The sequence below is a fragment of the Salvelinus alpinus genome, chromosome 29 (genome assembly GCF_045679555.1).
Source record: "Salvelinus alpinus chromosome 29, SLU_Salpinus.1, whole genome shotgun sequence".
NCBI lineage: Eukaryota > Metazoa > Chordata > Actinopteri > Salmoniformes > Salmonidae > Salvelinus > Salvelinus alpinus.
Genome location: NC_092114.1, coordinates 23,702,981 through 23,727,511, shown reverse-complemented (window position 1 = coordinate 23,727,511; position 24,531 = coordinate 23,702,981). Strand labels below are relative to the sequence as shown.

The 24,531-nt window shown below is 43.3% G+C and overlaps 1 pseudogene; it reads right to left on the bottom strand.

Annotated features, from left to right (window-relative positions):
• Positions 1 to 1,939: 1,939 nt before the first annotated feature.
• LOC139558889 (ATP-dependent DNA helicase Q4-like) lies at positions 1,940 to 24,278 on the bottom strand (annotated as a pseudogene).
• Positions 24,279 to 24,531: the final 253 nt, after the last annotated feature.

Genomic DNA, 24,531 nt, shown 5'->3' with positions numbered 1-24,531 from the left:
ATTTAGGCTTGACATACTTATACTTATACATACTTATACTTACTGACTCAAGACATTTCAGCTTTCATTTGTAAAAATGTCTAAAAACATAATTTCACTTTTACATTATGGAGTATTGTGTGTTGGCTAGTGACAATTTAAAAAATATATTTAAATTAATTTTATATTCAGGTTGTAACACAACAAAATGTGGTAAAAGCCAAGGGATGTGAATACTTTCTGAAAGGCACCGTATTTCCCCAAATAATCAGATAACAAAGACAAAATATTTTTTTTCTCTACATACACCATCTGATAAACAGCTGTAGTCTATTGATTGTGTTATGTTCACATTATCTGTGCAGAAGTCTTCCTTCAAGACTGTTACAGACATGTTGGCAGAAACCTAAGTCAGCAGTAGCTATATTACAGTAATGTAGAGCTGAGGTTGTTCTGAACTGATAGTTAGACTGCACTGCAGTCATTTCATCCAGCAGACGTTACTCAGAATGTCCTCACTTTGTGGTCACCATCACCACTTACAGACAGAGAAGTCATACTATCTGCTACTTAAAGTAAAGTGACACTGCTCTCTGTGGAGTCAGTCAGCATTTTCACTCTGACCCTGAGAAGACAGACATGACCAACACACAGCCTCCATAACTGCAGCAACATCAGGGGTGCTTCAAGATACTGTAGAGCCCAAAATACATTTTCACAACTCTAAGTTGAAGAGTTGAGTGTGACGGGGTTTAGGTCCAACGTAGCATTATTCCATCTCATAACAGTTTCACACTTATACTGTACCATTCTGCAGCAACAAAGGTGCAATACTGGAAATACTGTGTGACCCTGTGTGATTACTGTGTGATTTGAGTTAATCATCAGTTTTATTTGACCTTGTTCCTTAAGTTAAAAATGTGTTTATATTTCAGTTCAAAGATAATAAAACATGGGTTCTAGACTAGGTTATCAACATTGACCGGCTTAGTCAAATAAATTCCTGGCGCAGACGCTTCAAAATCAAATAAGAGTAATCTTGAATACATATAATATACATATAATACATATAATATCTTGAATATATAAACCAATGTTTATACAATGGGAGAGTCACATTTGTAGGATGGTATTTTAACTTCCTCATTCCAGCCATCCATTTCCTTAACCCTGTGAGACCCAAGCATAGATCCAAATGAGGAATTAATGTTACTACCCTTCATAAATACTTGTATTAGGCCTCTGATTATGAAAATAATCAGTTTTCTCAAATGTGTAGTACAATATTCTGGAAACATTGCAAAAATGCAACATTGTGCTTCAATGGTAGGAAACATTTGTGGAAAGAAAACTGAAATGTTATGGAAATCACAGCAAAATGTATCAAAATCATTGACAAGTGATGGGACATATGTTCTAGTGGTATACACATGTACATTTGAAATGAAGTCATATTTTGTCTGAAATCGACTAAATGAATCAACTTCACCAGTCTACATTTTAGTATTTCGCTATCAACATTTTCTTCAAAGGATAAACTATTTTGTGGGTTGTATGGAGAACATTAACTTACTTTAAGTAATATTTGGTTGTCCTTTCAGGCTTCATTTGGAGAGATAACATCCTATCCTATTTAATAAAATGAATGGTCGTCAATGGAAGTATTCTGACCTCATAAACCACACTTTTTATTTATATATATATATACACACAAACACACACACCTGTTCTTTTGATGTGTGGAGGGGGCATCAACATTACTCTCTATTAAGTACTTGGTTGTCCAGATTTACAGAATTTGGAAGGGAAACAATTTCTTTAACTTCTCTATCAATTTACGTGTAAGAATGTGGTTCTGTCTGAGGTTTGCAACAATTACCTCGAGCTCAGAATGTTTGTTTCTCAATTATTATTACATTTTTTCAAAATAAATCACTACATCTTCGAGAAGACAGGAACAAATATTTTAAGTCATTTATTTGCATGGATGGCCAACAACATGCTTGTGTAGGGAACCAGTGTGGTGTAAGACTAATGTACAGATTTCTAATGTTTCAGAGGCTACCGATGCCACAATAAATCATACTGACACACAACACATACCACTAAGAGACACGTGTGCATCTAAGGAAATGCACGATGTAGTGTTTCACATGATATTTGTTTAGGAACTGTATAGGATGCAATTTAGGAAACGTTGCATTTGTGCAATGTTGTGTCTCACAGGGTTGAATGTGTTTTTCTCCACAGGGCATGAGCCAATGAGTTTGGATCCATATCAGGAAACAATAAAGGAACTACTCTGACACACCTGGACTTCATGTATTACATACTACAATTATGCAATGCACACCCATATTGGAAAACAGTCAACCATTGAATGAAATCCTTTTGTACCTTGATCAAGGAGCAAGTTTCAATAACATCAAGCACTCACCCTTACATGACATACAAAAATAAAGTCTATTCAAATGGGTATAGAAACAACATTACACGAAATGCACAGTACACCAAACAAACATCAAAACACAGAAACCATACCATAAAACAGCCATTCATATCATAAAACACACAAAACATGATTTACAATAAATACATTGCATGTTAATGGAAGCAGCTGAGGTAAGAAAATGATCGAACAACTTTTTACATAGAGTACATTTTTTTATTATTTGATCACTTGAATCGAACGATCTCCTGAATAGCAAAACGGATGATTTCATTGAAATCAAACTGGATGTATTTTCTCCAGTATCTCCGGTCCCTGCCGAAGGTCTGAGCTGAGTAACATGGACTTCCTGAGAAAAAAAAAATATAGAGGGTGTTCCAATTGAATTACTAAAACAAACTGATGTCTATGATTGCAGTCGAGTGGAGGTGCATCTGCGACAACCAAACATTGGACACAACCCAACATTGGAAAACGCATTGGTTTTCCGAAAGCAAGGTTTATTTCAACTTGGCAGTGTCAACATAGCTGCCATTGTTCATACATTTTTCTAAATAAACTTTTCTCTACCTCCGTATCACACAGTCACACTGAAAACATTTGTGTAATATTAATTGGTTAGAGAGAGAACTCACATTATATACTCTTAAACTTATACTATTGTACCTATGAATCTCCGCCCAAAAGTTGGTTTCTGTTTCAGTCATGTCTTTGGTCAAGTTTGTGTGGGTCAAGCAAAAGCATTAATTACTGGTTGACAATAGTGATTCCCACAATGCATGCAGTGGTTGCAGGGTGCAGCGACTTGCAGTCAACTGCATCAAGAACTGCATAACCTTAGATCATGTAGGCGCAAGCCAGACAATTTTTTGCCCCATATTGAAAGTCAATAATCAGTGGTGATGAACGATAATCACCGACTGCATGAAACTGATCAGCACGACTGCGTCCATACAGTTCAAACACATGGCACTAAATAAGCCACCCCCCCTAGTGACAAGGAGCCAACATACCACAATACCCGGAAGTAGTTCTGGGAGTTTTCAAAGTGGGAAACCTTCCATGGGAATGTATGGGAACTTAGCATTTCCCCTCCTTTGTGACCCTCGTCATATAGAGAATAATAAAAATGGGAAAACTTACCAATTCCATGGAATATTCTAGCGACAGCTCTGCCAGAGAGCTTCTCATCAATGTGGTTGCCCAGGAAACTCTGGATATCCGCTCTGATCTGAGCCTCCCAGTCCATCATCTAAAAAAACACACAAAAAAAAAACATCCAAATCTGAATCACTTACATACCAGGAGTTTGACCTGGTTTGGACAAAAATGTACAGAACATACAGACAGAATTTAGACCAAGTAATTTACGTAATCTACATACAGTATAGATCACAGGATGTTGGAGGCACCTTAATTGGGGAGGACAGGCACGTGGTAATGGCTGGAGCAGAATGAGTGGAATGGTATCATATACAGTGCATTCAGAAAGTATTCAGACCCCTTGACTTTTTCCACATTTTGTTAAGTTACAGCCTTATTCTAAAATGGATTAAATCATTTCTCCCCTTCACCAATCTACACACAATACCCCATAATGACAAAGCAAAAACAGGTTTATAGAAATGTTCGCAAATGTATTACAAATAAAAAACAGAAACATCACATTTACATAAGTATTCAGACCCTTTATTCAGTAATTTGTTGAAGCACCTTTGGCAGCGTTTACAGCCTTGAGTCTTCTTGGGTATGACGCTACCAGCTTGGCACACCTGTATTTGGGGAGTTTATCCCATTCTTCTCCACAGATCCTCTCAAGCTCTGTCAGGTTGGATGGGAGCGTCGCTGCACAGCTATTTTCAGGTCTCTCCAGAGATGTTAGATCAGGTTCAAGTCCGGGCTCTGGCTGGGCCACTCAAGGACATTCAGAGACTTGTGCCGAAGCCACACCTGTGTTGTCTTGGCTGTTTGCTTAGGATCCTTTTCATGTTGGAAGGTGAACCTTCGCCTCAGTCTGAGGTCCTCAGTGCTCTGGAGCAGGTTTTCATCACTTTGCTCCATTCATCTTTCCCTCGATCCTGACAAGTCTCACAGTCCCTGCCTCTGAAAAACATCCCCACAGCATGATGCTGCCACCACCATGCATTACCGTAGGGATGGTGCCAGGTTTCCTCCAGACGTGACGCTTGGCATTCAGGCAAAAAAGTGTTCAATCTTGGTTTCGTCAGACCAGAGAATCTTGTTTCTCATGGTCTGAGAGTCTTTAAGTGCCTTTTGGCAAACTCCAAGTGGGCTGTCATGTGCCTTTTACTGAGGAGTGGCTTCTGTCTGGCCACTCTACCATAAAGGCCTGATTGGTGGAGTGCTGCATAGATGGTTGTCCTTCTGGAAGGTTCTCCCATCTCCACAGAGGAACTCTGGAGCGCTGTCAGAGTGACCATCACCTCCCCCGATTGCTCAGTTTGGCCAGGCGGCCAGCTCTTGGAAGAGTCTTGGTGGTTCCAAACTGGCCAATGTGGCCAATGTGTTCTTGGGGAACTTCAATGCTGCAGACATTTTTTGGTACACTTCCTCAGATCTGTGCCTCGGCACAATCCTGTCTTGGAGCTCTACAGACAATACCTTCGACCTCATGGCTTGGTTTTTGCTCTGACATGCACTGTCAGCTGTGAGACCTTATATAGACAGGTGTGAGCCTTTCCAAATCTTGTCCAATCAATTGAATTTACCACAGGTGGACTCCATTCAAGTTGTAGAAACATCTCAAGGATAATCAATGGAAACAGGATGCCCCTGAGCTCAATTTCAAGTCTCATAACAAAGGGTCTGAATAAGGTATTTCTGTTTTTTATTTTTTAAATTTGATAAATATGCCAAAATGTCTGAAAACCTGTTTTCATTTTGTCATTATGGGGTATTGTGTGTAGATTGATGAGGAAAATGTCTTATTTCATCCATTTTACAATAAGGCTGTAATATAACAAAATGTGGAAAAAGTCAAGGGGTCTGAATACTTTCTGAATGCACTGTAAATCAAACACATGTTTTCCATTAAAATGAGCTGTCCTCCCCTCATCAGCCTTCTGTGGTATAGATACAGTAAAAACAAAACAATTATACATAATAAAAAAAGTATATAATAAACTAATTTAAAGTAGAGGATATACAATATAAAGTGTTAAAAATATTCTAAACTAACTACGTTACTCTAAAAATGCAATGGCCCAGATTTATCTCTATTAGGTTATTATCAGGGTAAAAAAAAAATATTTACATTTTTTTAATTAACCCATCCACCGACACCCCTCTTCGGATTTTCTGCTACAGTGGGGAGAACAAGTATTTGATACACTGCCGATTTTGCAGGTTTTCCTACTTACAAAGCATGTAGAGGTCTGTCATTTTTTATCATAGGTACACTTCAACTGTGAGAGACGGAATCTAAAACAAAAATCCAGAAAATCACATTGTATGATTTTTAAGTAATTAATTTGCATTTTATTGCATGACATAAGTATTTGATCACCTACCAACCAGTAAGAATTCCGGCTCTCACAGACCTGTTAGTTTTTCTTTAAGAAGCCCTCCTGTTCTCCACTCATTACCTGTATTAACTGCACCTGTTTGAACTCGTTACCTGTATAAAAGACACCTGTCCACACACTCAATCAAACAGACTCCAACCTCTCCACAATGGCCAAGACCAGAGAGCTGTGTAAGGACATCAGGGATAAAATTGTAGACCTGCACAAGGCTGGGATGGGCTACAGGACAATAGGCAAGCAGCTTGGTGAGAAGGCAACAACTGTTGGCGCAATTATTAGAAAATAGAAGAAAATAGAAGAAGTTCAAGATGATGGTCAATCACCCTCGGTCTGGGGCTCCATGCAAGATCTCACCTCGTGGGGCATCAATGATCATGAGGAAGGTGAGGGATCAGCCCAGAACTACACGGCAGGACCTGGTCAATGACCTGAAGAGAGCTGGGACCACAGTCTCAAAGAAAACCATTAGTAACACACTACGCCGTCATGGATTAAAATCCTGCAGCGCACACAAGGTCCCCCTGCTCAAGCAGGCGCATGTCCAGGCCCGTCTGAAGTTTGCCAATGACCATCTGGATGATCCAGAGGAGGAATGGGAGAAGGTCATGTGGTCTGATGATTCAAAAATAGAGCTTTTTGGTCTAAACTCCACTCGCCGTGTTTGGAGGAAGAAGAAGGATGAGTACAACCCCAAGAACACCATCCCAACCGTGAAGCATGGAGGTGGAAACATCATTCTTTGGGGATGCTTTTCTGCAAAGGGGACAGGACGACTGCACCGTATCGAGGGGAGGATGGATGGGGCCATGTATTGCGAGATCTTAGCCAACAACCTCCTTCCCTCAGTAAGAGCATTGATGATGGGTCGTGGCTGGGTCTTCCAGCATGACAACGACCCGAAACACACAGCCAGGGCAACTAAGGAGTGGCTCCGTAAGAAGTATCTCAAGGTCCTGGAGTGGCCTAGCCAGTCTCCAGACCTGAACCCAATAGAAAATCTTTGGAGGGAGCTGAAAGTCCGTATTGCCCAGCGACAGCCCCGAAACCTGAAGGATCTGGAGAAGGTCTGTATGGAGGAGTGGGCCAAAATCCCTGCTGCAGTGTGTGCAAACCTGGTCAAGAACTACAGGAAATGTATGATCTCTGTAATTGCAAACAAAGGATTCTGTACCAAATATTAAGTTCTGCTTTTCTGATGTATCAAATACTTATGTCATGCAATAAAATGCAAATGAATTACTTAAAAATCATACAATGTGATTTTCTGGATTTTTGTTTTAGATTCCGTCTCTCACAGTTGAAGTGTACCTATGATAAAAATTACAGACCTCTACATGCTTTGTAAGTAGGAAAATCGGCAAAATCGGCAGTGTATCAAATACTTGTTCTCCCCACTGTATACATACATTTTACATACACAGTACTTATACAGCAATCACATAACAATAATACACTACCGAACATAAACTCTGTAATCCCACCCCTCAGCCCATCCCACCATGGACCCCCCTCGTTTGGTTTCCATGTGCCATATTTTTTTCACTTGTAAGGGTACTTCTTTAAGTTTAGTATTAGATCAAGGCATTAGCTTCACTTACAGCCAGTAAAAAACATCACGGAATCTTAGGAGAAACAAACCTTGCATTTCATCAACACCTCCTCGTCCTCTCCATCCTTCTCTCCCTGGAACTTCCTGCTCAGGTCCAGGTCTCTCCTCTTGTCAAAGTAATCCCCCAGAAGCCCTTGCTGCTTCAGGCTTCGCCTCTCGTCCAGCTCGTCCGTGCAGAAACTGCAGCTCTTGTATGCGACACTGCAGAGAGGCATACAGTGTGACCTTATCAAAAACACTACGCAAAAAGAGTAATAAACACATCACCCAAAAGATGCACAGTAGCATAAACTGATCTAGAAATATCAATGTCTTTAAACATACTCCAAGCACCACTGGGTTAACAGCTCCAATAACAGGCCTATCAGGCCATGTAACTCTGGTAACCAGGAGCCTCTTCAGTACCTTTTAGATGCTCCTCTATGATACAATTTGGTGCTATATTTGTGTAGCCTAGTGCTGGTTAGAGTTCTTAATAGTGGTATATAGTGTAGTGCAGTGCTGACCTGCGGAAGGCCTTGAAGCAGGCTTTGAGCTGGTACAGCTTGGTGCTCTCCTGGGCCACCACTCTGCCATGCAGGAACTCACACACTCGGTCCATCTCGTCCGGGGTCAAGTCACCGTAGGAACGAAAGTAGAAGGACAGGTTGGAGAACTCCACCAAGACTCCTGGAAGACAGGATATACCCTATGAAGGATAGGTTGGACAACTCCACAAGACAGGATACATATGATACGGAGATAGATGTATAATTATTTATCTTGAACGGATTTTTATCAAAATGTAACACTCATTCAGGCAGAATGTGACTCACTATGGTTAATTAACACACGTTTTAATAACCAGTGCACACAATTGTGTGATACACATTTTTGACTATGCTCCACTGTAGTTAGCATTTTTTCAACTATAAAACACACACACACACACACACACACACACACACACACACACACCTGTTTGTGGCCCATTGTAGTTGTCTGAGACCTCTCTTCACCAGACCCAGCTGCCAGCCCATAGTGTCTGCCACCTCCACCACGCCAAAGTCCAGCGAATCATAGGCCTCCACTCACTCCCCTGCCATCCGTTTCTGGGCCAACACCCCGGCAACAGGTAGGCAGCTGCCAATCAGACGGCACACACCCATCATCAACACCCCTCACCATAAACATTACTTATCTACAGCAAAGCGGTTTAAGCACCTGGTAAACATTAGTAATCTATTGCCTGAACATGAAAATAACAAACCACATGACAAATGTACCTGACTTTACTTGACCACAAAAACATCACATGAGCAAATAATACACACCTACATACTGTACACAAACACAACCTATCCAAAACGACTTTGTTTCTTACAGGTAAACAGTCTACTGTAACAGACTGGCCAGGTGTTCAGAGTGAGTTTGCAGTACTTGTCGAGGTTCTGCAAACTGAAAATGCACACAGTTTAAAAATAAATATATACGGTGTGCCCTAATGAATGAACATGAGCCGGGTGTTGTGATGTTGCCCTACATCTTTGGTGAGTTTGCAGAGCTGCTGAGGGCCGTTGTAACAGACCATCTTACAGACGGAGAGGGTGGGGTGGAGCAGCTCTACCTACTGCTGACGGTGCAGCTCCAGGTAGCACAGCAGAGTCTCCAAACCTGACAGACACACAGAGACAGAGGGGACAGTCTTTGACTTACAATGACTTACAAGTTACATTGTTACTCTGATGTCTGAAGGGCAGGTGGGGAGACTCACTGGTCTTGACAGAAAAAGATAAATTAAACTGGGATTTCATTCTAATTACATATTTACTGTTTTCTGATCCTTGAATCAATTATCTGAGTGACACACAATTGGCCGTTTTATTGAATTAAACAACAGACAAGACATTTCACCTGTCCTGTGTTAGGTATAGTGAGGTACTCACCTTCCTCAGTGATGTCCAGGGCTTCCACAGTGTCCTGCATAGGGATGGCCCTCTCATGGATGTGACACACCCTAGTCGTGGACCAATCATCACCTCCCCCTGGCCCCTCCTCCTCTTCCACTTCCTGTTCGCCATCCCCTCTCCGGGGAAGTGGAACACTCAACTCTGGTGGTTCTTTCTGCTTCCCCTCCGATGGTTGAAGAGTTGGTACATCCTTGTCCTCAGTAGGGACTTTGGCCTGTTCCAACTGCTCAACAGGGGTGTTTTGACTAGTCTCCTTTGTTTGTTCCGGTGCTGCAGCAGAGGTCTCATCACAGGTGTCCATCAGTTCCATCATCTCGGAGTCGTCAACCTCCTCCTGAGCCTAAGACAGCGTGAAAGAAATGAGAACAACTCCTCAAAAATATATGCTTGGTTTATGTCCTACACAGAGACAAATTACATTACAATGAAGGAATTATATTTAATTCTATGGTGCAATATAACTTGTTAAAATAAAAAATTACATGAATTCTAAATCAAGTTTTTCTTTTTTTTTATGTCTTAAAGATCCAATGCAGCCCTTTCTATTTTAATATCTAATCATTTATGGGTAACAATTAAGTACCTTGCTGTGAATGCAATTTCTCAAGGAAGAATTTAGCTAAGCCAAAACTCCATCCCACCAAAACAGGCTGAAATTGCAGGTGTTTTTTTTTCCAAACAGCTCTTATACTAAAAAGGGCATTATCATCACAATTTCACAGTAGTATTCCAACCTCATAGTGTGGAAATATATATAAAACACAGGGAAAAACAACAACAACAAAAACAAATAAATAAATAAATCAGGTTTTTGACTGCAGTGGACCTTTAATTGGGGTTCATATAATGACCGTAGGCTGTTCATGTCCAATGAGTGTAGATGGAGAGAAGGGGGAAAGAATACATAAGTATGCCAACATTACCCTGGCTAGATCCTGCTACTTCTGGTAGATCTGTCTGCACTTGCAGGGAGGGAACACCTTCTGCACCAGCTTCTTCACAGTGTAGTAGTCCACCGTATCTGCATAGATGTGCCTCTGCAACTCACGCAGGTCCCCTCCCTACAACCACAGCAGACAAGAATGTAGGATTACAGTGATGTTGAATAAAAGTTTAAAATATTGTACATCCAACCAAAAAAATATGAGAGAGAGAGAGAGAGAGCTGGAGAGCTAGAGAGAGAAAAATAACAATCTTGAGAAACCTCACCTCAGGATCCAGGAAGAGATGACAGTGGGACGGTACTCCGTCTCTCCCTGCCCTCCCGATCTCCTGCACGTAGCTCTCAAAGCTCTTGGGCATGTTGTAGTGCACGATGCCGCACTCGTCTGACTTGTCCAGGCCCATGCCGAAGGCTACCGTGGCAACCACCACGCGCAGCTCTCCACACATGACGTTGTTCTGGACACGACGGCGCTCGGATGACAACATGCTGGCGTGGTAGGACTCAGCCATCCACTTCAGAGGCTTACGGATCTTCTTCCTGGCTGAGGAAACACAGGAGAGAGAGGTCAGGGCCTGTATTCACAAAGCGTCTCAGAGTACAAGTGCTACAAAACTCCTAATCTCCTATTGTCATCAAGCCAAACGCAAATAGATAGGGAAGAAGAAGAAAGCTTTGGGTACCTATAGGGTTGTCATCTTCCTCCTGGCTGGCTGTACGGTTAGAATCCTTCAACAGCACCCCCTGCAGGCAGGTCCTGAGCAGGGCAGATATACGGGTCGTCTCGTCTCTCCTGGTGCAGTAGACGATGACGGACTCCAGAGACCCGAATCTCTCTCCCTTCAGCAGAGACACCAGGGCCTGGACAGGGGAAAGGCCCACGCAGCATCAAACCTGGGTTCAAATACTCAGGGCTCTATGCTGACATTATTATTTTTTAAATTTAAGTTGAAAAATTTAAGAGCACACAAAGACATTTAGGAGCAGAATGAAAGTATTTGAGGAAGATTGTTTTTATGATAAGAAATGACAAAAAGTTAATGAATAAAAGATTTTTGGAGTGTTCCATGCTCAATCAAGCACAATTAGGTGAGACACATTTTCAGCCTCCCCTTTAAAAGGTGGGAGGTTACCATGGTATGGGGAACTCGCATGTCTTGGTGCTTTCAAGACAATTGGGAGCTCGGGAAAATCATGATGTCAGTGATCTTCAGGTCGTAAAGTCAGCACTCTAGAAAGATGCACAACTTTCTGACTTGGAATTCCCAGTTCCAAGTCAGGAGCTCGCCTTTTCCCCCCCGAGTACCCAGTTGTCTTAAACGCACTGGAGTTGTCAAGTCGGAGATTTCCAAGTTCCCAGTTGTCTTGAACGCACTGGAGTCGTCAAGTCGGAGATTTCCAAGTTCCCAGTTGTCTTGAACACACTGGAGTCGTCAAGTCGGAGATTCCCAAGTTCCCAGTTGTCTTGAACGCACTGAAGTCGTCAAGTCTGAGATTTCCGAGTTCCCAGTTGTCTTGAACGCACTGGAGTCGTCAAGTCAGAGATTTCCGAGTTCCCAGTTGTCTTGAACGCACTGAAGTCGTCAAGTCGGAGATTTCCGAGTTCCCAGTTGTCTTGAACGCACTGGAGTCGTCAAGTCGAAAATTTCCGAGTTTCCAATTGTTTTGAACGCAGCATTGGTCTGTGAGGGTTTTGACTAGAAAATATATCCATTCAAGACATGACCGTCTGTGAGAGATGAGATTCTCCTATGTCTCTTTGCTAGCAGTTGAGCAAGCTCAAATGAACATAGAAAAACAACCTAGCGTGTGAACAAAACTATGTACATAACCAAGAAACACGGGACAAAGTCACACTTTGTTGAATTTACCCGAAAGTCTACAAAACTTCTATGTCTGTGCGCTTCTATAAATTCATCTTTCAGCAATTCACTCACTATTGCTGTGTGCGAGTTGGGATATATATTTTTTATTTTATTTAACTAGGGAAGACAGAAAATAACAAATGATTATTTACAATGACGGCCTACCAAAAGGCCACCTGCGGGTACGGGGGCTGGGATTAAAATAAAATAAATACAAATCTAGGTCTAAAAACAAATCACGACAAGAGAGACACCACAACACTACATAAAGATACATAAGACATATATGGGACTCCACATAGTTCTTTGTGTAATTAGCGACCAGTTATGAAACAAAACGGCAGAAATACTTTTAAAATAGCTCCAGCAGCATTTATTTTTTGCTATAAATTACAACTCGCCATGTGCTCATACCTTTTCATCTGTTTTTAGGCGCAAGTGCAACGATCCTGATACCATGCGTTTGTTCGTAAATTCACTTTGGAGTGCCTGAGTGCGCTCTGGGCGTTCGTAAATTTAGAGCGTTGTCAGATTGTCAGTTCAAAAATCGAGCGTTTCGCTCTCAGGGGGGAAACTGGATGCTCTGGCAGAGGAGTAGGGTTGATCCAAGCGTTCTGACCTCAAGCATCCAGCTAACTGGCTAAAGTTGGCTAGCTTGCTAGCTACTTCCAGACAAAAAATGAACTCACCTCACTCTGACCATTTACTCGCCCTAGCAGTGCTGGTTAGGCTGTTTTCATGTTATCCAGAGTGTTGGCGACAAACTGTGCTGCTGGCAATATTTTTTGCCGACGTTTACTGGCACCGGCCATATTTAACGGGTGTTGAGCGTTAGTAAATTCATCAGTTATTCTGCGCTCTGGTACACTCAGACGAGAGTGCTCTGAAATCGGAGTAGACAGTGAATTTATGAACGCCCCCTATTAGTTTTCTTTCAAATAGTTTAGCTCTGCTTGATTGGGCTTGCCTGGCCTAAGGAACGGATGAGCGATGACATAGTCCCAAATTGAAAACTCCATCCAGGCAGACTCAATCAAATGATCCAAGTCTTTGGAAGAAAACACATAATATTTGCATCCTGGTCTGCACAGCATACACACTCGCAAATGTCGCAGATATACGGTCTCAACCTTTAAGTCTTTATTGAAGACTCATCTCTTCCGTAGGTGCTATGATTGAGTGTAGTCTGGCCCAGGAGTGTGAAGGTGAACGGAAAGGCACTGGAGCAACGAACTGCCCTTGCTGTCTGCCTTGCCGGTTCCCCTTTCTCTGCCTCTAACCATATTACAGGGGCTGAGTCACTGGCTTACTGGTGCTCTTCCATGCCGTCCCTAGGAGGGGCGCGTCACTTGAGTGGGTTGAGTCACTGACGTGATCTTCCTGTCCGGGTTGGCGCCCCCCCTTGTGTTGTGCCGTGGCGGGGATCTTTGTGGGCTATACTCGACCTTGTCTCAGGATGGTAAGTTGGTGGTTGAAGATATCCCTCTAGTGGTGTGGGGGCTGTGCTTGGCAAAGTGGGTGGGGTTATATCCTGCCTGTTTGGCCCTGTCCGGGGGTATCGTCGGACGGGGCCACAGTGTCTCCCGACCCCTCCTGTCTCAGCCTCCAGTATTTATGCTGCAGTAGTTTATGTGTCGGGGGGCTAGTGTCAGTCTGTTATATCTGGAGTATTTCTCCTGTCTTATCCGGTGTCCTGTGTGAATTTAAGTATGCTCTCTCTTTCTCTCTCTCTTTCTTTCTCTCTCTCTCGGACCTGAGCCCTAGGACGATGCCTCAGGACTACCTGGCCTGATGACTCCTTGCTGTCCCCAGTCCACCTGGCCGTGCTGCTGCTCCAGTTTCAACTGTTCTGCCTGCGGCTATGGAACCCTGACCTGTTCACCGGTCGTGCTACCTGTCCCAGACCTGCTGTTTTCAACTCTCTAGAGACAGCAGGAGCGGTAGAGATACTCTTAATGATCGGCTATGAAAAGCCAACTGACCACTACTCATGAGGTGCTGACCTGTTGCACCTTCAACAACCACTGTGATTATTATTATTTGACCCTGCTGGTCATCTATGAACATTTGAACATCTTGGCCATGTTCGGTTATAATCTCCACCCGGCACAGCCAGAGAACCGGCCACCCCTCACAGCCTGGTTCCTCTCTAGGTTTCTTCCTAGGTGCTGGCCTTTCTAGGGAGTTTTTCCTAGCCACCGTGCTTCTACACCTGCATTGCTTGCTGTTTGGGGTTTTCGGATGGGTTTCTGTACAGCACTTTGTGACATCAGCTGATGTAAGAAGGGCTTAATAAATACATTTGATTGATTGAATTTGAGTATCTGTTCTACAATACAGTTCTGATGTAAAATAGTGAATGGTGTCAGATCTATCTATTACAGTTCTAGGTTCTGAACATTCTGAATGTTTCACTACACACCTCCTCAACTAAGGGTGTGCAGAGTAGTCAGACAAAACGAGTATCGTCAGGATATGGGAAATTTTCTGGATACGATTATGATACAAGTATTTTTTGTAATTATCCATAATCCAAGCATGTTTCTCATGTCAGTCAGTCACAGTTTCTAAACTATACGTACTGTCCTTGAGTCAGTCGGGCCTCCCGAGTGGCGCAGCGGTCTAAGGCACTGCATGGCAGTGCAAAAGGCGTCACCCGGGTTCGATCCCAGGCTGTGTCGCAGCCGGCCACAACCAGGAGACCCATGAGGTGCTGCACAATTGGCCCAGTGTCATCCGGGTTAGGGGAGGGTTTGGCTGGCCGGGATGTTCTTGTCCCATCGCACTCTAGAGACTCCTTGTGGTGGGCCGGGGCGCATGCACTCTGACACAGTCGCCAGTTGTACGGCGTTTCCTCCAACACATTGGTGCGGCTGGCTTGGCAGGGTCATGTTTCGGAGGACGCGCGGCTCTCGACCTTTGCCTCTCCCGAGTCCGTACGGGAGTTGCAGCGATGGGACAAGACTGTAACTACCAATTAGATATCATGAAAAAAGGGGGTAAAAATGACAAAAATAGAGCCAGTCATGTGCATGCTAATTTGCTTGTCGGTAAAGAGGAGGGCGGGCTGTACATTGATCCTGCTGCTCTGATTGGATAGAGTGAATCTGTATTTCTCCGTCCACTCACTTCATAATTTCACATGATCATGAGAAAGACCCCACTGAACGATTTAGAAAATTAAGAATGATGTTTCTGGTCTGATCATTTAGATTGCTGCTGCAACCTACTATGATTAATCACACCGTAAGGGCGGTTTGCAATCAATTTATCAATGAGCATAATATCTAACAAGTGGGGAAAGGTTAGGGAAAAAATATGAAACGTTGGCAAGCATTCTGACTAAGTAACAGCAAACTTGGCTGCCCGCTGGAAGTTGAGGACACAGACACACACCCCTCCGCTCGCTGCTACTAATCTGCAGCTTTTTTGCAGTGAGAATGTGCAGGGAGGTATTTTGCCAACATCTATTTAGGAATATTAAAACACGTAGTTTTTTTTTTACAATTACAAGTATCATTTGATCCGACTATCAACTGTCAATTTATGGATACGATTACGAATACAAGTATTTGCATGTCAACACACCCCCTAACCTCAATTGTATGTATGTATGTATGTATGTATGTATGTATGTATGTATGTATGTGTGTATGTGTGTGTGTGTTGCTATCCTACCTGGTCCTTGTCTCGGTCCATGGAGACAGACAGCTGCAGGTTGTCAGGCACGGCGGCCGAGCGGACAGCGATACCGTCCTGGTCAGTGATGTCCAGGTGTTGAGCGATGTCCAGTGCTGTGGACAGGGTGGCGGTGGCAGTCAGACAACGCACGCCCAGACGGTCCCCAACACCTAGGAGATGGAACAGAGGTGGTTCAGTTAAAAACCTACCTGAGACCTGAAGACTGGCCTTACTGAAGACAGTAATGCCTAGGCTTTAGCTCAGCAGGCTAATATCGTCTAGCGGTGTACAGATGACCTGGACGGTCCCTCAACACCTAGGAGACTGAACATACACTAAGAGTGCACTTCAACACTGAAGGGAAGAATGGCATTTACTGTATGTGTGTAACCATGTACAGCTATAATGGTAAGAGACATGCTCCTAATTTAGGAAAGGATGTAAAAAACATTGAGTTATTATATTAATTTTAAACGAGTTAATAAATGTTTTATAAACAAAGAGGCCATTGGCGGTTCTATATATGAGAGAAGAGATGACATAACATTTGCTCATTTGCTTGTTTTGTGAGTTGAAAGTGGATTTAGGGATTCCTGACAGTGAGTTACAATGGTTCATTTGCAGACATGGAACCTAAGTGGAAAGAACAGAGCTTCTGCTTGACAGTTGCTGTTTATCATATATTGGGTGGTCAATGACCAGATCACCTTGCAGAGACGCAGGTAGCAGGGCCTGAAGTTGTGGGACCACTCTGAGACACAGTGGGCCTCGTCAATACAGGCAAAGGCCACTGGGGGGAGCTGGTCAGCTGGGGGCAGACAGCCAAAGCCAGAGTGACCTCCACCTACCAACGCCTCAGGGGACAGGAGCAGGACATGGACCTCACCTGCCTTAACCTGGAGGGAACACACAGACAGAGATACTCAAAGCATATACAATCAAATCAGGAAACTTTATTGTTATGAAAATCACCACCAACATCAATGCAAATATGACTGACACCATTATCGTAGCAGCTTCATGGCATCACACAGACAGATGACACACACAGACAGGTTATGCATGAGCAAAAAGACATCACTGAGAGATATAGAACCCTAATGCAAGATCAACATGATCAACAGCTCAGTTGGTATGGGTAGAGCAAGCGTGACTGTAAGTCGGGTTTGGATAAAAGCGTGTGGCATATTTAATTCAGTTCAAGTCTGACATATATAAACGTTATGTAAAAATAGAGAGGAAGTCGATGTTAAGGACTAGATAGAGCATAGTTTAACTAGGCAGATTGTAATTGGATGTCAGTACCTTTTCAATGGCTGCCTCCCTCTGTTTTTTTAGACATATTGGAGTGAATAGCAGCTGCTTTCAGTTTGGATGGGAGTCCAGATAGCTAAGGAGACAAAATCATTTACTGTCAGTATTTCATTCAATGACCTTTATTGAGACATTCACAAGACAGTGTCCATATCAATAATGTGTTGTATAACTAGGGGACAGATATGTTACCTGATCGTCCATAAGAGATACCAGTGGTGATACCACAAGAGTGATACTGTTGGACCTCTGGGCATAGAGGTAGGCAGGCAGCTGGTAGCACAGAGACTTCCCCATGCCTGTGGAGACCACCACGAGTGGACAGACCTGGAGAGGGACACACACACACACACACAAAGTGAGCATCATGCTTGTAACAAACACAAATCTGTATGTGAGGAAGCGACCACTTGTTCTATCTCGACAATATCAATTTACTGAGGTAGTAAATTAAGTAGTGTATAATTCTGTTCACTGTGTTTTACCCTCTTCCTGCATACCTGATAGAATTCTCATGAGGGCCTGTTCCTGCCCTGGTCTGAAAGACTTGTACCCAAAGTCTTTGAGTGCTTCATAAACTTCAGAACACGACACTGCAGAAACAAAGTAAGAAAATAGGTATATAAACCCTACTGTACTAGATATTTGATTCGCTGAATCAATCAACTAAATCAAATGTATTTTATAAAGCTCTTTTTACATAAGCAGTTGTGCTTTACAGATACTAGGCCTAGAAACAATTAATTGAATAATTGTATTTACAACAAACAAACAAAAAAACAGGGTACCTTGCACTTTGCCGTCCTCCCCTAGGGGGTAGAGGGGCTGCATGGGGGGCAGAGGGGGAGGGCGTTCGGAGTCTGGCCTGATCACATTCAACAAGACCTCATCACCATCCTCCCGCTGCTTCTCTCCCTGACACTCATTCTCCTCTTTAACACTGGGGGGCGCAACTGTGTAACAGAGATAGACAGGTTCGGCCCAAATGTTACCCTATTCCCTTTATTTTACAATTATAAAAATAATAGGGAGTACTACAAAGGGAATAGGGTGTACTATACAGGGAATAGGGTGTACTATACAGGGAACAAAGTATACTATAAAGGGAAAAAAGTATACTATAAAGGGAATAGGGTGCACTATAAAGGGAATAAAGTGTACTATACAGGTAATATGGTGTACTATAAAGAGAAAAGTGTACTATAAAGAGAATAAAGTGTACTATAAAGGGAATAAAGTGTACTATAAAGGGAATAAAGTGTACTATAAAGATAATAGGGTGTACTATAAAGAGAATAGGGTGTACTATAAAGAGTACTATAAAGAGAATAGGGTGTACTATAAAGAGTACTATAAAGAGAATAGGGTGCACTATAAAGGGAATAAAGAGTACTATAAAGAGAATAGGGTGTACTATAAAGAGAATAGGGTGTACTATAAAGGGAATAAAGTGTACTATACAGGTAATAGGGTGTACTATAAAGAGAAAGTGTACTATAAAGAGAATAAAGTGTACTATAAAGAGAATAGGGTGCACTATAAAGGGAATAAAGTGTACTATAAAGATAATAGGGTGTACTATAAAGAGTACTATAAAGAGAATAGGGTGTACTATAAAGGGAATAAAGTGTACTATACAGGTAATAGGGTGTACTATAACGAGAATAGGGTGCACTATAAAGGGAATAAAGTGTACTATACAGGTAATAGGGTGTACTATAAAGAGAATAGGGTGCACTATAAAGAGAATAGGGTGTACTATACAGAGAATAAAGTGTACTATAAAGAGAATAGGGTGTACTATAAAGAGAATAAAGTGTACTATACAGGGAATAGGGTGTACTATAAAGGGAATAAGGTGTACTATACAGGTAATAGGGTGTACTATAAAGGGACTAGGGTGTACTATAAAGAGAATAGGGTGTACTATAAAGGGAATAGGGTGTACTATAAAGGGAATAGGGTGTCATTTGGGACGTATCCAACAACATAGGGACCTCACGTACAGAGCTGTAATGACCTAATTCCACCACTGGTCTAGGGGTCAGCTTTGGTGTCGAGTTTGTTATGACTGAGGTTTGTATTGGAGTCGGGAGAAACTGAGCCTAAATCAGTTGTTGTTATGGGCAGGGAACTGGGAGGAAGTAACCGGAGTGAGAGAATTGCAGGGGGGCAAGCATGAGCTCTTTGACCTTTTGGCATGCAGGTTAGTTTAGTAGCATGACATCATTGCTTTGCCAGACAGTGGAGGAGCTGTTATGCTCATCTAGTTTTAAACCGTAGGTCTGCCTGTTCCGTCTTGGTTTAGAGGGGCCTCTGTTTCTGCCTGCACAATCACTCCGACGTTTGCTGGACATCGTCTGTGTGTGGGGCTGCATTTCACTCTATGTGCTTAAAAAAATGGCACCCTATTCCCTACATAGTGCACTACTTCTGACCAGAACTCTATGGGTTTCCCTATGGGCCCTGGTCAAAAGTAGTGCACTATATAGGGAACAGGGTGCCATTTGGAACACATAGCGTGCTATGAAAATGAGTGTTGAGCGTTCCGTGGGGACCCTCCGTGATTGGTCTTACCAGTGACATTTTTCCCCCTTAAGTCCATGCTAGACACATCTTGCGGGCTCCGATCCCTTACAGTACAGACTGTATCCAGCTAAAATAAATAGCCGCTTGAGTTTGGAGTTGTGGTTTTATCTCCAGTTGGGATGTCTGGGGCCTGCGTTCAGACATGTGGAGAGTGGAGATGTATTACAGAGAGTGGAAAGACGGGTGGTTTCCACTCTGTTGTGCTGGGTAGACACTGTGCCAGGGCCCGAGGGATTCACCATAAAAGACTGCTTTTAACATCACAGGCACAGGACCAGACCATTGTAACCCAAAGTGTGTGTTGTTTTTATATTGTTTCTATTTATTTGTTGTTTCTACTAGTGAAACAGATGTTCTGGGCTACTGAAGGGAGTTAGACTTGTGTGAAATACTCACAGCTGACAGATACACGGTTAGAACCTCCCTTATCAATAAACTGGATCAACTGGATCAACAAAGTTACTGAGTGTATGAGGAGGATTCTAATCAGTCACATTTCTACAAAGTTACTGAGTGTATGAGGAGGATTCTAATCAGTCACATTTCTACAAAGTTACTGAGTGTATGGGGAGGATTCTAATCAGTCACATTTCTACAAAGTTACTGAGTGTATGAGGAGGATTCTAATCAGTCACATTTCTACAAAGTTACTTAGTGTATGAGGAGGATTCTAATCAGTCACATTTCTACAAAGTTACTGAGTGTATGAGGAGGATTCTAATCAGTCACATTTCTACAAAGTTACTGAGTGTATGAGGAGGATTCTAATCAGTCACATTTCTACAAAGTTACTGAGTGTATGAGGAGGATTCTAATCAGTCACATTTCTACAAAGTTACTGAGTGTATGGGGAGGATTCTAATCAGTCACATTTCTACAAAGTTACTGAGTGTATGGGGAGGATTCTAATCAGTCACATTCCTACAAAGTTACTGAGTGTATGAGGAGGATTCTAATCAGTCACATTTCTACAAAGTTACTGAGTGTATGAGGAGGATTCTAATCAGTCACATTTCTACAAAGTTACTGAGTGTATGAGGAGGATTCTAATCAGTCACGTTTCTACAAAGTTACTGAGTGTATGAGGAGGATTCTAATCAGTCACGTTTCTACAAAGTTACTGAGTGTATGAGGAGGATTCTAATCAGTCACATTTCTACAAAGTTACTGAGTGTATGAGGAGGATTCTAATCAGTCACATTTCTACAAAGTTAGTGTCTATTTAGCTTATTGTAATGCTTCAAAGTATGCGTGTCCCAAATAGCACCCTATCCCCTTCACAGAGCCCTACTTTTGAGCAGGGCTAATAGGAATAAGGTCAAAAGTAGTGCACAATATAGTGAATAGGGTGCCATTTGGTATGTACATTGGGAATATTTTGATTGAGATTGAAAGAGAATCTGCCTCAACATTTTCACTAAAGTAAATCTCATCACCAGACAGGGTGACAATGACATACCCAGAGGCTGGGAACGCAGAGTTCCTGTTGCCCGGGCAACCTCCTCCAAGGTTGGCAGCTCAGAGGGCCCCTCCTCAACCGCAGACGCCTCATCAGCTGCAGCACTGTCTACTGGAGCTGCAACTGGAAACAGGAGGGGCACACAAAAGGTTAAATAGGGGTTATATAACAGTCAATATATAACATTCACAGGGTACAGGGATGTATTCAATAGGGAGAAACTTACAAAATGTTGCAGACAGAAATGTAATGTAGAGAGCTGAAATTACTATTGTATAGGACAGAGAATCAGATCTGTTGAACAAAATACATTTCTATCTGAATGTTCTGTAATGTTGCACCTGACCAACAGACCTCAGGTGCATCAAAGAAAACCGGGTCGCACAGTATTTTATATATCAACTTAGTAAAGATAAGCATGACGTGGTAAATGAGACTAGTTTCTGAGGAACCAATCATCTAAACAAGCTAATTTTGGTACCACGGCTTATAGTGAGTTGTTACAGCATTCTTCAGTCGTCACACGACCGTGTACTGTATGTCCTGTGACCTCTCACCTCTGCCCTTGCAGTTCATAGCCCAGTGTCCTGACCTCTCACCTCTGCCCTTGCAGTTCATAGCCCAGTGTCCTGTGACCTCTCACCTCTGCCCGTGCAGTTCATAGCCCAGTGTCCTGTGACCTCTCACCTCTGCCCTTGCAGTTCATAGCCCAGTGTCCTGTGACCTCTCACCTCTGCCCTTGCAGTTCATAGCCCAGTGTCCTGTGCTTCCACACTTGAAGCAGCTGTCACCTGGACGTTTGAACCCTCCGAAGCTGCCTCTAAACCCTCCTCTGCATCTTCTGCTGAAGCCCCCTCTAAACCTTGAGTCTGGCCCTCCAAACCTCTCCCCCTTTAGCTGGAACTTATCCATGGTCAACTGAAACAGAGAGAAAACAGGACAAATGCTGCTATATGCTGATTTCATATATACATACTGTCTTCCTAGGCAGGGACAGTATGCTGTTCAACTTTGACGTGAGACTGCTTTTTCAGGTTGATCTTCACAAAGTTACCGTCCGAGTTCTTGGTGGCTCTGGATAGATGAATGGAGCAACAGAAAAATCACATTAATACAAAACAATTACATTTGTAGACTTAAGGTCCAGTTATATGACAATTACAGTCAATGAGGAATATGTATTTAAAAGGGGCTCTCACAAGTGCATAGGTCAATTTGTAAATATAAATAATATTGTTTGTTGAAATATATTAGTAGTCTAAGGGTAATATAGAGTATAACCCACTTAGGTCTCATAGTGTTGCTCCCTCTGTTCCTGGCAGCTTTGATGTCTTCCTCATCCACCTCTCCTAGGAGGTTCTCCTGTGGAACCCTTGGTTTCTGCTTCACCACTTCCTTCTCTGTGACATCACCATCCTCCTGGTTGCTGACGTCTCCATCACCTGTCTTAGCCTTCTTCCTCGCTTGGGGGGCATTATCTGTCCTTCTCCTCTTTTTCACCACCCACTCCTCTTTCTCCGTGCCTGCAAGGTTCTCTCCATCTGTGTCAGGATTCCTTTGTCTTTTTCCACCTCTTTTCTTTGTACCCTTCTTCTCCAGTCCGAGCTCATCACCTTCGGCCTGCGGTGGCTGCGTTAACACTCTTGCCTCCTCCACATCCCCTCCTCCCCGGCCCTTTCTGGCCCTCACTCGAGATTTCTTGGCAGTGGTGGCGCCGACGGCGGTCTTTTCTATCATACCGCCCTCTGCCTGTCCTTTGAGACCTGATCTGGTTTCTCCATCCTCTCCTCCTCCAGAGCCAGACCCTAATGAGGAGCGTTGTCCAGCGGGCCACAGACTGGCTGGGTCTGCTGCAGACGTTACGCCACCACCAATCTGGGGCTGGTGCTCGTCAGGAGAAGGCAGATCCTGTGGCATGGTACTCTTGGAAGCCCTCTCCCCCAGGAGAGTGGTTCCTTCGTTCTGCCTGGAAGGTGTGACAAAGGAACTGGCGGAACGTCCTGCGATCTCTCCCTTGCCAGCACCTCCCCTTTTGGCGGCAAGAAACAAATGATCCACAACCGTCTTCTCTGCGTCATCCACCTCATCAAACACCTGACATCTCTCCAGCCAGCTGCTGTCTACAGAGGTCAGCCTCTTGGTGAAGGTCTGTCTGAGCTGCTGGGCCCTGCTGCCTGCCTGTCTGTATGATGAGGATGCCCCCGCTGCAGGAGACCATAGCTTGGAGGGCGTGAAGGCTGTTAGGGGCTCAAAGGGCTCCTCCGGTAGCTGGTCTGGGTGTTCTGTCCCTGTCTGCATTGGAGGCCAGGGGGTCTTGACATGTGTAGGCTGGCTTTGGCAGAGGGGATAACAGGGTATGGCTGTCTGCAGCTCCAGCTGCAGGGTATGGCTGTCTGCAGCACCAGCTGCAGGGTATGGCTGTCTGCAGCACCAGCTGCAGGGTATGGCTGTCTGCTGCACCAGCTGCAGGGTATGGCTGTCTGCAGCACCAGCTGCAGGGTATGGCTGTCTGCTGCACCAGCTGCAGGGTATGGCTGTCTGCAGCACCAGCTGCAGGGTATGGCTGTCTGCAGCACCAGCTGCAGGGTATGGCTGTCTGCAGCACTAGCTGCAGGGTATGGCTGTCTGCAGCACCAGCTGCAGGGTATGGCTGTCTGCAGCACCAGTTGCAGGGTATGGCTGTCGGCAGCTCCAGCTACAGGGTATGGCTGTCTGGCTGCAGGGTATGGAAAGACAATATGTTAGTTACTGTAGTCTCCGAGTAATGCATGATACAGAAATTGAATAGATAACTAGCTACATAGCTAGCTACCTTGTTGGGCTTTCTTTGATGTTCTTGAACAAATGACTGCTCCCAGGTTTTCAGAAGAATCTTGACATCATTGTATCGATCCATCACTTCCACAGATATATTATCGACCTTTTAGGAATTAGTTTGCTGAGATGATGAATAATTAGTATTATAGCCGGTAGCAATTTGTTGTAAATATGACATGTTGGACTAGAGTTCAGAGAGTTTGTGCAAGTTTGAAAGTGAACGGTATCTATATAAATATATAAGTCAGTGATTTCAGCAGTATCCAAACAGCTGGCTCTCATGACAGTAATACTCCAATCATTGTTAGCATTCATTATAAACGTAGTAGCTA